General features: G+C 41.7%; 1 long non-coding RNA gene across 1 annotated transcript in view; it reads right to left on the bottom strand.

Annotated features, from left to right (window-relative positions):
- The window catches only part of LOC108804814, a 21,532-nt gene extending 9,348 nt beyond the window's left edge, over positions 1-12,184 (bottom strand). The window contains exons 1-2 of the long non-coding RNA XR_001942377.1: positions 12,172-12,184; positions 6,073-6,083 (exon numbers count right to left, since the gene is read on the bottom strand). This is a non-coding gene — a long non-coding RNA (uncharacterized LOC108804814). The remainder of the gene's footprint in view (positions 1-6,072; positions 6,084-12,171) is intronic.
- Positions 12,185-14,542: the final 2,358 nt, after the last annotated feature.

The raw sequence follows: 14,542 nt of genomic DNA, 5'->3' as shown, positions 1-14,542 counted from the left end.
CTGTTATATGTTACTATGTGTCATTGCATAATTTGGATTCAGAAGCTTTATCATCATTTATTTGTCCATTTATTTAGCCAATTAAACACACCACTGTGAACCAACCAGGAAATAGCCCAGAAGGACAAGAACACTAAACAACTTAAGTCACCAGTACCATAACAGTGACATGTGTAGTTACACAGTAAATGGTTATCCTGAACTAAGGCCAACATGTTGTGCGTAATGAGTGGTGTAACCTGTTCCTCCAGGTAGAATCTACATACATAGGCACAAGTCTTGCGTCTTTGACACTTGCATCATGTCCAAATATGAAAAAACGACTATTGTTGTTTTTCAAACTTGCCCTTTTCTCTAATAGATGCACGTCAAAGCCGCTCTACATGTGTGCCGAGATTGAGTAAAAATGTGTCACAAGACCAGTTATACTGCAAAACATTCAGCTAAATGAAACACTAATGCTTCATTGCTAGGAGGCTCTTAAATATTTTGAATTGAAGGATTTTGTCTTATTTATCTGCTCAGAAGTCAGCTGTAGTGGCCTGAATATATTATAGCAACCACATTAGCATAGATACTACAAAAGTTATCAACCTTTATTTCCAAAAGGAACTGCATTTGGTGTTACCTGATTGCAAGGTTCACTGTTGATGTGCACAGTGGAGAAACCTTTTGCAACAGAAGTATAACTAGAAATCACAGGGCCCCAGAGCAACTCAGTGTGAATGTCAATGTTACTTTGTTGGTTAGTGTCCATGCCTTTGTTACTTTGGTGGTCAAATTAATTGCCCCCATTAAATTGGTAGTCAATGCAAATGACCCCACTATATGGGTCAGTGGAGAACCGACCCCTTACATTTTGTGGATAATGGTAGAAGAAATGCCCACGTTACATGGGTGGTCATTGCCATTGCGTGTGTTACATTAAAGGTCAGCATACACAGTATGTCCGTGTTATATTGGTAGGAAGTGTAAATGCTTCTATTACATTAGTGATCAGTGTCAATGTGTATGTTAAATAAGTGGTCATTAATAATGCCTATTTTGCATTAGTTATCAGTGTAAATATGCCTGTTATGTGTTAAATGGGTGGTAAATGCTATATTTTATTGGTGGTTAGTGTCAATGCACCATCAATTTGGTGGTCATTACAAATGCCCTATTACATTGGTGGTTGCTGGGAATAAAAATGTCCCCTTACATTTGTGGTCAATAAAAGTACATATACGACCTTACATTAGCCATGGTTAGGGTGAGGGAAAATCCCACTTTTTAAAATAGTGATCACTGGGTGGAATGCAGCCTCTTACATTGGTATTTAGTAGGAGGAATTCCCCATCTTACTTTGGTGGTCAACGGGAAGAATGACAAATGACATAATTGTTTGAAGAAAAATTCTACTGTTGGGCTGAAGATCAATCTGCCATGAAATTTCTTGGGACACTGGCACTAAGCAGATGGGCAGGTAAAGATGACACTCCCATCCCAGGCCCCACAGTAACCACATGGGCTTCTATGGCAATAGTTTCACCAGGGTTTAGCAACCAGTATGTATTAGGGCCTAATGCAGTGAAATGATTAATGTCTACAGTGGCCCCTTTAAGTACAGCTCACCCATAGGACATTTATGGGATGAAAGGGTGTGCAGGTTCAAGCTGGGTTGCACAGTAAATATAGCTGGGTTGGGCTGCACTTAAGGAGGGGTTGTAATCAAAGGACTAATGTTTTCATTGTCCATGTTGTATCCCCTGGACAGGAAGTGAAGGGAAATCTACCCTATACAGGAAATACAACAGGAGGTAAGAGGACATTTCTACAAAATGAAGGAATATACCCTCTTAGCCAGTTTTCACTGGAACAATTGTCCCCATTAGAAGATTTGTCCCCATTAGAAGAGGTCACTTGAGCGACAAGTGTAAAATTCTATCTGCAAAAAAAATTATATCTGCGGAGCGGAGACACAAACAGCAATAAAAACTGACAGGGGTTTTAACCACTTACTAACCTTTACAAAATGAAAGCAGAAAGGTTTGGCTTTGGATATAATTTAATTACAGCTAGCTCCTATTTGAATCCAAGCTACTGAGACAATGGTTACAAAGATGTCTGTTTTTTAAATGTGCAAAAAAACAAACAATAAAATACATTATTATATTTTTCAGTGTACATGTATTTATTATTCTGATACATTAGGGAGGAAATAGAATGTGGCAGTGACCCCCTAAAGAGCTGCTAAGTTTAACAAGCTCTCCTAGCCTTTCTGCTGGGGAACTGTCTTACTGCTGCCCCAACTCACTCACCAGCCCACCAGCAGCAACCAAATGGTGGACATCTACTCTGTCAATCTTTGCTTGTAGGTTTTATTGGATCAGTGTCCACAAGAAAGAGGGAGAGGGTTTACAGGATACCCAAACAACACAGTGGGGGGAATTTATCAAAGCACTTGCGACAGTTTTAGCCTCTTAGATCATTTTTTTTAAATGTGCAAATCTGTCTTTCAACATGTGCCCCTGTTTTCACCTGAGCTTACACTACTTTTCCAACTGCACGTGTTTTGCACCTGTTTTCTTCAGAGCTTGCACTCCTTTTTCAACTGCATGTTTTTTGCACCTTTTTTGCACGTGTTTTCATCTGCACTTGTTCTGGGCTGTCTGAAACTGGAGCATCACCTAACAAAACAATCACAACTTAAGAAGTCCCCATGACCACTTCTTCAAGATGCGACAGTTAAGCTTTTTGCCTGGAGTTGCGAGTCTTCTTTCCTGGAGTCTATTAAACCTCATTTATCAACAACATTACACTAGCAACATCAATCTGGTGCAAATATATTCCGTGCAAGTTCAAACACTCTCAATTGCTATTATAAATTTCCCCCAGTGCCTTTAAGCTGAGACCAGCGATTTTTCAATGTGTGCCTTTAAGCCGAGACTAGCAATTGACTGAGCAAGCTTTTTAAAGGTTCTCCCCTTTTTTTAGTCACCTTCCTATCTTTCAGGCCCTAACATAGGCCTCATTCCCTGGGATTGGCTGCTGAAGCTGATGGGGCCTGCCCAGGCAGTTGGCCTAAGAGGCATATGGCTTCTGTAGTATAAAAAGACCCAAAGGAGACCATCACTCTGCAGCCTTAAAGTTTTCCTACACACCTTCCTGAGGAAGAGACCAATGTAGAACCACAAAACGAATAGATTGTGAAATATGTTTGTTGTATGTCAAATAAAGATTGGCACTTGATGCACAATCTTTTTCAAACATTCTCTTCTATCAAGTGCGCCTCTGCAGACCTCATTTCTTTTTATGAAGCTTGTATCCTCACAGGTACTCTTCTCACCCTCCTCAGGCAGAAGGCCTGGGAGGCTATGGCAGAATCTCTTACAATAGCATAATCCCCAGACCAAGCCAGGGAAGGAAGGACCCTTCTAGAAGTGCTTCCTGAATATGTATCTCTTTCACCAGCCCACATAACTGGCAATAACTCTCTTAATGATTAACTAGGTTAAAAAAATTAAAATTTCATAACATCTGCCGAGCCGATGCATATGCGTTCGGCTCGACTGAGCTGCTCGGCCATGTTCGGGAGCTGTATGGCTATAGTGAATTCTACTGAACCGAAGGGGTCCTGGAGCCGAAGCTAGCCGAAGGATCGGCCGAAGCTACGGCTAGATCCTTTGGCAGCTTCGTGAATAGACCCCATTGTTTCTTCTTGCTCTATCTGCTGATGAACACTCCTCAACAACAGGCAGAAGCAAACAATATCCTAGGTTTAGGGGAAACCCAACAAACGTAGAAAATAATAACAATCAGGGCTCGGCCTGACTACAGCCTCGCTGCCCACTAAATTTAGACTAGTGGCACTGCAACTTTGTAAGGCTGGTACAAGAACATCAGAGAAGTTTAGAGAGGTTGCCACTATAAACTAGGGATTGTTGTTGCTATCTATAATAAAATATTCTTACCTTCAAATCTATGATGTAATTTTCAGAATGGATAGGGAATACATCCAATACAGTCACAACTGCTTTGTGAAAAGAACTAACCTTTAAAATCAGCTAAATTACATCACAAACGTTTTACGATGTACGTTGGTCATGCAATCAGTGTAGTCTAACCTGTTCTATCTCATTCTAGCTTGTACTTTGCAGCTTCTATAAAAGTGATATTTGTATTTATAATATTTAAAAGGAAATGTATACTGTGTCTGGTGTTAAAGTCCAGGCAGATACTGTATACAAACACAACAAATGTAGTTATGTATTAATTGAAAACTAAAAGAAGTATTTTATTACCAGGTTGTATAAGTACACAAACTTGTTTTGATATCAGTCTTATCCCTGAAATCTCTGTACAGCTGAACCTAGGCTGGTATAGTTAAATTACAAAAAAAAACTATTATTGGGATTATTTAGATTAGTGATGCCATGTCAATACCTTCAAGTTTAATGCCCCTTTCATACGGCAGATTTGATCAGGTCTGTCTGTCAGTTGTTCAGGCGGACCTGATCGGATGCCCAATGCAAGTCTATGGGTAGCCGTGTGTAAACGGATCAGCATCCATTTACACACGGGTTACCACCGCCTCTGGCCGGGTCTAATAATATGAACAGAACAGTGTTCCATTTCGCCAGACCGGATTGTGCTGGATCGGGGTCAATCTGATGTACTGTAGATGGACACATGTCCATTTACATCTGATTCCCCATAGACTGACATAGGGTACGGTAATTGCAGTTTTTTCCTCCGTCGTAAGATGGTTTTGGGTGGACTAACCCTCTACATTAAGCCAATATGTTTGATTAACTAGGTGAAATTAAATTTGAAACAAAAATAGAGTTGACCAATGATCAAGCAAAGGGTTTGTTTAGAATGGAAACCCATTTAAAATCAACGCAACTGTTTGATGCTTCTGTTCATTTGTTCTTCCAGTTCAAGCTTCTACACCAAATTCTTCCAGTCTATATCTGTCTTTTCAGTCTGTGTGGTCAGTTTGTGTGAGGTCTCAAACCAAGGCAGAGAAGCTATAGGAATACTTTAGAACTACAATACTAATAAAGACTAGGGATTAGCAAAACAAGCAAAGTTCGGTTTGCTGGACGTTAACCGAGTGCAGCAGGAAATATGCAAACCCCAAATAAAGTACACAAAGTACATTATGGGAGCCAAATTTGATTCTGGCCTTTTTCATGGCCAGTTTGCAAGCTTTTGGTAAAAATAGGTCATCAGTAGCTGGACACTGCCATGGGGGAGATGTATGAATGCAACATTTTTATAAACTACTCTTCAGTGGTGAGCAGTCCTTTTAAGTGGCTTAAAGGGCAACATTAAAAATACCCAAATCCTTTAAAGAACATGCTAAGGGGATGCCTTAAAACCTGCAGGTGAAGTTACAAACCCGTACAATGTACTACTGCCATTAAATGACAATTTCCAGGCAGCTTTGTTCTGTTTGTAAACATCTGTGTGGAGTCCTCACCTCAAAAATCCATACCTTAAAATACCTCCTCCAAATCCAGACCCTTATGACCAGCTGACAGGATGACCTGACAATGATGCAGCCCATTGCTACTCCCATGGATTGTCCCTTGCCGGCTGCTGAATCTCAACAATACAGTTGGGGTCCTTGGGTGACATAATTGACAAAATATGGTCTTTACCATACCCAGGATACCCACCAGCTTGTTTACAATGTGAAACAAGCGTTGGGAAGCTGCCATTTAGAGGTGGCAGTGATACTGCTGCTAAATGGATGACTTCTGGCTGCATCAGCCAGGGTTTGGGCATGCAATTCTGGCCATTTTGTTTGCCTGTTCATGGAATAGACTGGGTTCAGGTCAAACTCATGGTTGACCTGAACCCAAAGCTCATTTGTTACTGAAGACTAGGGATGCACCGATACCAGTATCGGTATTGGTGCCAATACAGGGCATTTCCACAAGTACTTGTGAAAACGCCCCGATACCAGCACTTTAGATTTTTAAACACAAGCAGCTGCCACAAGGTCCTGCGCTTGCTGGGGATCTGCGTGGCACCCTTGTGGGGACCTTGTGGCGGCTGTTTACAGCATCAGTCCAGCCACACATCTCCTCCTCCTTCCCGTCACCCTCCCACGCAGCCCTGGTGAGACCCTGCATGCATCCCTGGTGAGACCCTGCATGCAGTTCTGGTGAGACAAATTCAAAAAAGAAGGTTCCCCAAACATTAAATATATATTTTTTATACATCATTACCATTTTGTGTCACCTGTTTACCTGATCAGCTCCAATATAGGGATTTCTTTGTTTGGGGAACCTTCTTTTTTGAATTTGTTTACGGAAACCCTGGAGACTGATATAGATCACATATTATAATCTGTTTATAGCGTAACTCCTTACTCCCCTTGTTGTTTCAGTTCTGGTGAGACCCTGCATGCAGTTTTGGTGAGACCCTGCATGCAGTCCTGGTAAGACTCTGCATGCAGTTCTGGTGAGACCCTGCATGCAGCCCTGGTGAGGCCCTGCCCACAGCCCTGGCGAACAACACAGAGTATGTAGCTTCATATTCTGCATTGCTATATAATGTATTGCTGGCATTTTTATTCCTCTACAGCTGGTGGTATTGTGCATTGCTATATGATGTATTGCTGGGATTTGTAGTTCCTGGTATAGTAGATGCGTTCAGGCCCTGGCGCTCCACCACTGTCCTAAAATCATCAATCTGTATTGTTTTATAAATACTGTCAAATGACACTAAAAAATAAAAAAAAGGTATCGGTGATTGGTATCGGCAAGTACTTGAGGAAAAGTATCGGCACTCATACTCGGTCTTGAAAAAATTGTATCGGTGCATCACTATTAAAGACTACGAAAAGGACTTAAAACCTTTAAATAACTTTAGAACTTAAAAAAAAAACTTGAAACCAATCAAAGTAAAGGGATAGGCAGGTGAGTCGTCTTGTACTGACTATATACACAGTTCCCACATAGAACTATCACAGATGAGATGCTGGATGAAGTTTACCATAAGAGACATGTCTTTTTTTAGATAACGATAGAATTTTTAGCCTTAACCCCTTCGTGACGGGAGACGTACACTGTACGTCCCGCCACAAAGGGACCAAATGACTCGTCACGTACACTGTACGTGACGAGTTATTTGCTGCATTAGAGGGCTGGTAACCGCTGAGAATCAGCGGTTACCATTCATTAATGGATGCCTCAGTATAGAGGCATTTATTAATGAAAGGGTTAACCTTTTTCAGACACCTGATACCTTAATATCGGGTGTCTGAGAGTCAAAGCAGAGCGGGCAAACATTTTTGCTGGCATTCTGACAGCTCGTATAGATCTAGAGATATCTCTCGTATACTGGCTTTTTTTTTCACTTTCAGGAATAGATACATAATGTATCTATTCCTGAAAGAAGAATGTTGTTGGAACGTTCAAGAAAACCTTTAGTGACAGCTGAATCCTGAACTGCTGCAGGATCAGTGTCACTAACTTATTATTGGCTGTTCTGAAGTTTGAAACAGGCTAATAATAACCAAAAATGTATTAATTTATCAAGCAGTAATAGTGAGATTAATTCACAATGACTGCTTGATATAATTAAATAAATAAAATAAACATTTTAAAAAATGTTAAAAAATAGTGAAAAAAGTGTAAAAAAAATAAAAATACAGTAATACCTTGGTTTACAAGTAACTTGGTTTGAGAGTGTTTTGCAAGACAAGCAAACATTTCTGAAAAATTTTGCCTTGATATACAAGCGATGTCTTGCAATAAGACAACATTTTGTTTTTAGGTTGTGGAACAAATCATCTGAATTTAAATTATTTTGATATACAAGCGCTTTGGATTACAAGCATGCTTCCGGAACGAATTATGCTCGTAAACCAAGGTATTACTGTAGTGAAAAGTGTAAAGAAAAAAAAGTGTAAAAAAAATAAAAATAAAGGACAAATAAATGAATGTATTTATTGCGTTTTGTTTTTTTTTAGCTGTGCTGGTTTTGTTAAAAAATACTACAAATCAAAACTGTGAAAAAAGTGTTTTGTTTAACGTTTTTTCCTCATTTTTTTATATTTTAATTTGTCCTAAGTGAGGCGTTAGACACACATATGTGATATAAATATGTAGCCCTATCTGTCCTCTAAAAAACAATATATAATATGTGTGGGTGCACTTTGTAAGAAAGTATATTACTGACGTGGAAGAATCACACAGCAAAAGTGTCAAAAGTGTGTCAGTCTAGAGCTGCAACAGTTAATCGATTAAGTCGATTAAAATCGACGATTGAAAACGTTGGCAACGTTTTCGATCGTCGATTCGTCGGCTATCGATTGCTTAGCCTGTTCGGGGCTCTGCACGCGGCATGTCGCATGTCACACGTCACACGCTGCTCCCGACGTGCCCACCGCACAGGCCGCCGCCGCCGCATAAGCCACGGCCCCCGAACAGGCCGAAGCCGCGCACGCTGCTGATCTTCAACAGCAGTCTGAGCTCGAGGGGTCAAAGTGATAATTCTTCAGGCAGTCACAGTTTTGAGCCAGTTTAGGCAAACTCAGGCGAACTGTGTTCGCACCAAGCCCGGCCTCATCCCTAATCACAATATAGATGTCTGAAATGTCCCTTTCTTCTTTTTGCATTTGTCAAAGTATGTACCTAGTACATACAATTGCTAGTTTGCTGCATGATTTGATTGACATTCAAAACAGCTAAAATTATAATGAAGCAAAAAAGCTAAACCTCTAATGTGAATGAAGGAAGAATAACACCAAGAGGAAATTACACCAGGAAAGTAAACATGGCACAATAGTTTGTTAACTTTTCCAGTGACAAATCGCTAGAGGTTCCAGTGATTACATCAGTTTACAGAAATGGCTGGCAATAGCAATGTGTGGCATTGAATAATCTCTGCTACAAAATGCCTCTTCTGCCCTCAGGATAAGTGTGCCTATCTCCTATGGCATTAACATTGTTTTTTTTCTCACGTACAACTTATAGCAGTCAGAATACATGACTTCATAACTAATTTTTGGTGCTGGATGGGCAAAGCTTGCTGAACACCTATCAATCTTCATGGCTCACTGAGCACTTGAAATGGTCACAACTTTTTCCCCGACCGAGAACAGAATCGGTTTGATGCACGCACAAAGGGTTCTCAAATGCTTGCTTATAGAGATTTTCAACAAAAAAATTTTCATAGCAATGCACCCGAAGCTGCAGATTCTGGAACTGATTTGGCAAACAAGAGCACACGCTGCCAGCCAGTTAAACATAAAAACACGGTTCTTATACATATGTTTACTATTTTACCTGCAAAAGTTTTGGTAATTCCATACTATCACAATGTCCGGCACTCCATGCCGTATTTTCCCTTTGGTCCCTGGTGCTTGGCTGTCAGCCTATGGTGTTCCACAGGGCTGCAGCCAATCGGCACACCTCCTCCCCTATTTACCACTATCTCACTTGTTGCCCTGCCCCGAGCAACAAGTCTCATTTCTTCTGTTGGACCCCTTGTGGTTCCTGTTATCTCCTGTGCTTGTTTACCTTTTTGGATTTCTTCTTTGTGCTGATTCTAATGTTACTGTGATCTCCCTGTTGGCTATCCCCTCTTTGCTTGTGATCTCCCTGTTGGCTATTTGCCCTTTGCTTGTTTCTTGTGTTCCCATTTGTTGTGGTTCCTGTTTGTTTCTGAGTGCTGGTCTCCTACCTTGCTTGTATGTTCACATCCCCTTCTCTGTGTCTTCTAGTGCAATGCACATTCTCCAGTGCTATCCTTTGTGCACGGTGCCCAATGCATCTGTGGCTGTGCTATGCACGTCTCCATCTGCACAGCTTTCAGTGTATTTCTATATGAGTCTTCCTGTACTTTCCCCTGTCCATATCACCTAGAGTGCCTGTAGTTTTGTGTTATGTAGCGCTCAGGAGGCCTAGACCTCCTAGCACGTTTTGGGACAGGGGGGCTGGATGGGACCTCCCCTGGACCCCCTAAAGCATCAGCAAGCTGCTCCTGGAGCCACTGGGGGCCCTTTAGCTCAGCAGCTGCCCTGACCTGCGCCAATAGGGACTCCAGGTCACTCATGTTAATAAGGCTATGTCTTTTCCAACAGGGAAAAAAAAAAAGAACAACCTGCTTCCTTCGTCGATTTCCAGAAAGAGGACGTCCCTCAGCCCTCGCAGTCCCTTCCCATGCGGCTCCTCCCGGACACCTGACTCCCACGTCCAATCAGGTAAGAGCAGCTATTCCCATTTTCTTTTTTAACCCTTTCTCCCGGGACTATTCCTCCCCCCAGTCATGTAGCCCCTCCGCTTAGTCTCTCCGTGTCTGTCTTTTTCCTGCGTGTACACTCTGTATCCTAGCCCTGTACTCGCACCATCCCTTGTGTGCTTCTTCCCTGCTATACACTTTCCCAGTGTGAGCTGTGATTCCTTGTGCTCCCTGTGAGATTCTGCTTGTCCTGGTGGTGTTTGGTTATCTCTCATTGAGCTCTTGTACCTGCACTTGATTGACCTGATTGTCTGTCTTCCTCCTGTGTGGCTGCTTGTCCTGCAGCCTCACTCCTCTGAAAACTCCAGGATAGCCTTGTTACGCTGTCTCGCTTTGTTGTCCTTTGTGTCCCTTAACTCTATTTTTTATACTCCTTCCCTAGTGTCTTTTTGCACCCTGTACTGCAGCCTGTCCACAGGCTTTGCCCCTGTGTCTAGTGTCGCGGTGCTCCAAATAGTCCTCTGTTCTCAGACAAGTGAGTCACGTAGTTCCAGATTAAAGTGTGTATAAACCCTTACCATGAAGTTCTCTTATTTGTTCCCTTTCCTAGGCACTCTGCAGTGTTATCTCAAGCAATGTTTACTGTCCTGCCATGTGCACCTCTGTGAACTGCAGAACACCATACCAGCTTGTTGCAGTAACTTGCAGTACATGTGTCATGTTAAATGGCACCCCAATGCACAGCCATAATGCACCTGTACTGCAGCGCACCACATCTCACAGTGTGCAGTCAGATCATTTTGAGAGGACTGTCTATTGCGCTTCAACACAACACGCCTCAACAGGCTAAAATGAGTTGTGAATAGGCCTAGGTCCTGTGCAACTATATGCAAGATCTCAAACACAAAAAGCCATATGCATCTGAGTCAATGGACAAACTCAGTGATGTAGCTTACATCCAGATTGCATGGGTGATTAAAGTAGAACTTGAGCCAAAACTCTATTTTTTAGTTTTGGATAGATGCTTTTTTTGGCCACCTGTTTCTCATTGGGAAGATTTTCCTTCCCTTTCTGCCCAATGTCCTCAACAGAAAGTTAGAGGAAATCCCTCCAAAGAGAGGAAAATCCCTGGGGGTCAGCAGAATTAGGGTCCCAATTGAAAGATTTCCCATCTATTCCTGTTCTGATGTCAACACAAAATTTGGGATTTTCTTTCACTTTCACTTTTAGTGATCACGGTCACCAGGACAAACACATAAAGCATGATGTACTACACCTACATACAAAATTTTTTTGGTACTTAGTACCAAAAGTAGTACTTTTGTTACATTGTAATCTTTAATGATCTCCTCTGTTAGGGCCCAGAATGACAATGTGGGCATTCGAACATTTGCCAAAATATCTGCTACATGTCTACAGTTGCCATAGACACTAGAAGTGGTTTGGAGGGTGTTTTACCCTAACAATCTGACCTCTCTCGAGTATTTGTTCCAAAACATGAACAGTAACCTCAGGTGGCATCATAAAGCGGTAAAAACTTGCTGCAGACACCTCTGGCGCTGATGTATCATGGTGAAAATAACAGCAACTGTAAAAAGTTTTTGTTAACATGTTTTGATTACTAATAAACCTGGGTCCAATACAAAAAGGTAAATGCCCAATTAAACTTGGATAGTATATCATATGTCTGAAGGGTGTTTTTAAGTCCCCATGAGGCCCCTTCCTGTCCATATGGATGTATCTTACTGAATATGTTTGTGCTAGAAAAGTGAATAATTTGTAATCAAGTGTATCAAAGTAAGGAAGGGTTAGAACACTTGCCAGGTTTGTCTTTCTCATCAATGGTGACCATTGTCTCTGGAACAGAAGACAGCGATAGGGAACTCAAAAAGTTACAGTTATCACCAGAACAGGAATAGAGGGGAAATCTTCCAGACACTTCTTCCAATGGATACACATATTCCTCTATAAAAGGGGATTTCCTCTCACTTTCTGTTGTGCTCCTGGGATAGGAAGTAATGGGAATTCCTCCCAATGGGACACAGCCAGTGGGACACAGCCAGAAGGACTGACAAGTGGCTAACCATTACCTACTCTATACAAAACACCTAAGGATAGTAGATACATAATGTTATATTTATATTTACCTTTCCTCCATCTTCTACCTGTGAAACCTAGACGGGGATGATCTCACATTCCTTCTTGCTAAATCGTTGGGAATAAAGTGCAGCCAAAATCTAGTGAGACATTGCTACTGCAATGTACTGAAGTATATTCTTTTGAGATTTGGCCTTCCTTGCATTCCCCAGGAATCTTCCTGGTAAGATGGTGACGTCACACTCATGTCCAGCAATGCGGAAGGCGAGGGGTAAGGAATAAATAAGTATAGCTTATCTAACTTTTTTCTTTACAGGTACATTTTGGAACTACTTATATTAGGTGATTTTTTAAGGGGAAGGAGGTCCAGATATTAAATGCTGACCCTGCATCGTGCTGCAAGGTCCGCTTTAGGTTGAAAATCCAAGAAATCCAAAGGACCAGACTAAGGAACTATTGTGGGCTCAAATAAATGAAAGAATACTACCAAACAAGGAACAAAACAAGAAAATGTGTTCCATACTCATCCAAATAAAGAAACCATCTGAGGCTTATTATGCTATCATAGAGGAGAATGCATGAATCAGATATTTTTTCAGCATGTGATGGTCCTTCATTATGAGTCTTGTGTAAAGAATATGGATCTGTGACACACAGTCCTATTTTTTTCCAGAGTCACAATAAACCATGCATTGCAGTATAGTGAAATGATACTGTTTGGAGACATGCATTTTCTACTATAGTTATAATATTTAACTTCTTAAAGTGACTCTGTTGCTGGAATAAAACTCGAAATTCAGAGCTCCCTGCAATGAATAGAGTTAATACTTACCTGCCCAAATACCTGTGTGACTGATCTCCGCTGTATTGAAGTATTAAACTTCATAAAGTTTCTTCAGCATCTGACATTTCTTTAAGTGTGAGATGCCTCGTGTCCCTCTGCACTTTGTAGTCCCTTCTGCCAGCTGACACATCTCTACAGGACATAGTAGTGACATAGGGGCTAGTGGAACCACAGTGCACCCTGGAGACCAGGCATCTGTCATATCCAGAAATATGTCACATGATGAAGATTCAGAAGCCAATATGTCATTATAATTATTGTTTTACAACAGTCCAGTATTGATTTTGGTGCCAAATTAATCTAAACCTAACCCCTGCAAGGGAAACACTGTGCCCTGCTACACAGTTTGATAAATTAAAAAGGGTTCTGGTCTTGCCCCACACTTCAAGAGTTTTGGGATCAGGTACACTCCCTGACTCAGAAGTTCACAGACTGTCTAGTCCTGCAGGACCTGACCTCCTTCCTCTTGCGTCACAATTCTATCTCCTTGAAAGCCTATAAGCGCTCTATTGTTATGCACATGGTTAATGCCGCATGAGCCTGTATCCCGGTCTTGAGGAAAAGCCTCACCCCACCAACCAAACCACATTGGCTTGATCAAGTCTAGGGCATCTAGACCAGTGGTTCTCAACCTTTCAAGGACCGGGACCCCTTGGTAACATTTGCCAAGTTGTGGTGACCCCCAACGGTAAACTTTAGGGTTGACGCGGCTGCTGCAGCGACATCTGGCGGCGTGGCGGGAGAACTGACACTGCTGCGTAGGAGAGGGCTGAGGAGGACTCTCACCTAGCACAGCAGAAATCACACAGCGACCCACAGGTTGAGAACCACTGTTGTAACAGCTAAAATGGCAAACTATATAACACAAGCTGAGGGTGTCAACTTTTATTAATAATAATTATGATAATCACTTGATGTGGACCTGATGGAGAACTGCAGGTCCCCCTCTGCTGATTGACAGCAGCAGTGGGCGGGTGCAATAGCTAGTTTGCTATTGCAAAGTGAAATGGCCAATAGGAATGTAGCTATGCATTGCAATGCTGATTTATTTATTTTTTTCTGACTTACGGTGGCCGGGCTCCAATGTCAGAAATAAAATAAAAAAACGATTGCAACGAAAGGTTTAATCTGCTCGATCAAGCAGATTAAACCTTTCCGGGAGAAAGTGTTTCTCTCCCGGGCGGCCGGGAGCAGCTATCTAATAGCAGGAGACTCCCGGCGACCCCTGGCAAATTGTCATTCGACCCCCGAAGGGGTCCCGACCCACAGGTTGAGAACCGCTGATCTAGACCATGAAGGATCACTAGCACCCTTAAAGATACTTCCAAAATATTTTGGAATACCTTTATTTATTGGATTGAATTCAAACTATCTCCTTTATACATCCCTTACCAGCAGAGTCCTACTGCATGATTCTCC

The sequence above is a fragment of the Nanorana parkeri genome, unplaced genomic scaffold (assembly GCF_000935625.1).
Source record: "Nanorana parkeri isolate BGI_ZX_2015 unplaced genomic scaffold, ASM93562v1 scaffold74, whole genome shotgun sequence".
Classification (NCBI taxonomy): Eukaryota; Metazoa; Chordata; class Amphibia; order Anura; family Dicroglossidae; genus Nanorana; species Nanorana parkeri.
This window is presented reverse-complemented; position numbering and strand designations above follow the sequence as displayed.